The sequence below is a fragment of the Lycium barbarum genome, chromosome 6 (genome assembly GCF_019175385.1).
Source record: "Lycium barbarum isolate Lr01 chromosome 6, ASM1917538v2, whole genome shotgun sequence".
In the NCBI taxonomy this organism is placed as follows: Eukaryota; Viridiplantae; Streptophyta; class Magnoliopsida; order Solanales; family Solanaceae; genus Lycium; species Lycium barbarum.
The window spans coordinates 25998321-26001393 of NC_083342.1; positions in this window are offsets into that span (position 1 = coordinate 25998321).

Here is a 3073-nt window from a genome sequence, read left to right on the forward strand (position 1 = left end):
ATACAGATGTTGTAAATGAATGATGAGTGTTGTCTATCATATTGAGAATGTTGTTATGAAGTGTTGTCCAATGTTATCTAGAAATAGTAGCGCGTTCTTATAGTCGACTAACTAACGTTAATGCAAATTCCCTCTTGAAGGTAGAAACGTGACATTGAAGGAGAACGAGCGAACGATAGCTTAGTTAAACGTAAAAGCTATGTAAGGCTTATCCCTTCCTTCAAAGGCATGAATCTTCCAAGTTTTTCCATGATCCTCCTATATGATGGAGCTTATGAGTCCGTAAATATACTAAACTACATACGAGCATGATAGTGATGATGATGAGTTGAAGTATAGCGATTCGAGAGTTCATGATATTATTGCTCACACTCACCTTATGTATTATTTCCTTCAAGGTGAGGCAGGATACTCGTAAATGTTCATAATATAATCGGAGGTTCACGACCTTATGTCACCCCGGTGTAGTTATGGTTGTCTTCAAAGTTTGATGTATGTTCCTAACGATAAATGTGAAATAATGCTAAGTCATGATATGTCTATATGATAATCAATGATGCTAGCTTATAATATGCCTATGTTAGGTATGAAAATGCCGAGCTATGATAAGATTACGAATGTTCATGAGATGTGTAAAAATGATGGATTATGATTGACGATATGACGATATGATTCCACCGCGCCTAGATGGCCGGGCATGTCACCGCTAAGGCGGGCTGCATATGATTCCACCGCACCTCAATGGCCGGGCATGTCACCGCTAAGGCGGGCTGCTATGTTTACACCGAGCCTAGAGGGCTGAGCATGATCACCACTAGTGAGCGGCATATGATGGTTACCTGGACGCAGGATAACGATGAGGATTGTGATGTGACGAGATATGTGATGTGATGACATATGTACTATGATTATGTAAAATATGATATATGTACGAAATGTATTTGCTTACGACACTCTTGCAGGTTATATCTTTCTCTTATGGCTCACGATCCTCCTATTATATTTATTTCATTCTTGTCTTACATACTCAGTACAATGTTCGTACTGACGTCCGTTTTCTTTGGACGCTGTGTTCGTGCCCACAGGTAGACAGGGAGGCGAGCTTGAGCCAGACTCGTAGGAGCTGTTAGCTGATTGAATGCACTCTTTTGTTCCGGAGGTGCTTGATTATTCTTTTGTGTACATTTGGATATGTGGGCCCGACGGGATCCTGTCCCGTCTACATGTCTAGTACTCCAGTAGAGGCTCGTAGATACGCAGTGTGGGTTATGTGGTTTCATGAAATTTCCATCATGTATATGTATATATATATATATATATATATATATATATATATATATATATATATATATATATATATATATATATATATTATTTTGATAGCCTAATGGCTTATGTATATAAAAGGGTAATATGTTTGAAATAGAAGATGATTTCCTTAAATATTGAGTATAAAATTTGATAAAGAAACGTCGGATGAGTATAATAAGTAATAGAACGAGTGGTGCTCGGTGATTAGCCCCGGGTACCCGTCGCGGCCCCTAGCTGGGTCGTGACAAAAGTGGTATCAGAGCAGTTCAGTCCCAGGAAGTGTCTACGAGCCGTGTCTAGTAGAGTCTTGTTTATGGGGTGTTGCGCACCACATCAATAAATAAGAGGCTACAGGGTATTTAGGAAAAATGACCATCTTTCTTCTTATGAGATCGTGCGATAGATCCGTGTATAATATTTTATCCTCCCTAATAGTGTGTTGTGATTTCAGAATGCCGCCAAAGGGAAAAGCTACAGCCGCCCAGAAAGGCAAGACTACATCAAAAAGGCGGGTAGAAAGAGAGCCTCCGATGAATATTGAAGAGGGCGAGTCGCATGATGAGGCCCCATCTAATACTTCTTTCACCCCGCCTAATGTGGGAGAACAAAGAGGCGCTCCAGCTCCAATTCCTCCCCCGGTTGCTTCGGGTCAACAAATGACCGGGGCCATACATCTATTGACACAGGTAGTTGCCGCACAAGCACATAGGCAGAATGCGGGCCCAAGTGATCGGTTAGCTAGTACTAGAGCCCGTGACTTCATGACTTTGAATCCTCCGGAGTTCTTCGGGTCCAAGCCGGATGAAGATCCGCAAGGCTTTATTGATGAGATGTTGAGAACACTGAAAATTATTCATGCCTCCGAGACTGAATCCGTGGAGTTGGCCTCACATAGACTTCGATATGTGGCGATATTGTGGTATAATAATTGGATAGCTTCGAGACAAGAGAATGCCCCCCCCCTCCACTTGTATGGCAAGAATTTGTGGATGCTTTTATCCGTCACTATTTGCCACTCGAGGTCCGCCGAGCTAGAGCGGATAGATTTCTAAATTTAAAGCAAAGAAATATGAGTGCCCGGGAGTATAGCATGCAATTTAATTCCTTGGCTAGATATGCCCAAACTATGGTGGCCGACATGGGATATCGTGTACATCGATTTGTAAGTGGCTTGGGGCCACATTTGTTCAAGGATTGCTTGACGGCCTCTTTCCAAGAAGGGATGGATATTTCCCGAATACAAGCCCATGCCCAGAACTTAGAGGGACGGCAACAACCACGAAGGGGTGATCGCGACAGTGATAGAAGATAAAGCAAAAGAGCTATATCTATGGGCACAGGCAGTGATTATAGAGGGGGATCGAGGCAGATCTATTCCCGACATTCAGGTCAGTCAGTGACTAGTGCGCCTCCACGATTCTCGGATAGGGGATTTGATTGCTCTTTTCCTTTAGGACAGGGTCAGAGTTCGAGAGCTTCGGGTTCTCAGTTTGGGGGTGATTACAGTCAGAGGAGACCACCAGTTCTACGATGTAGCCGGTGCCGGAAATTGCACTCAGGGCCATGTCGTTAGGACACGGATGCTTGTTATGTTTGTGGATAGACTGGGCATTTGATGCGCATTGTCCCTAGCGGTATGGTAGAGGTGGGGTTCAGCCCACAAGTTTAGCAGCTGGTTCTTCCTCAGTGCGCCCGGTAGGGCAGACTCCCCAGATGTCAGCAGGCCGAGGTTGAGGCAGAGGGGCAGCATCTACTTCAGGTG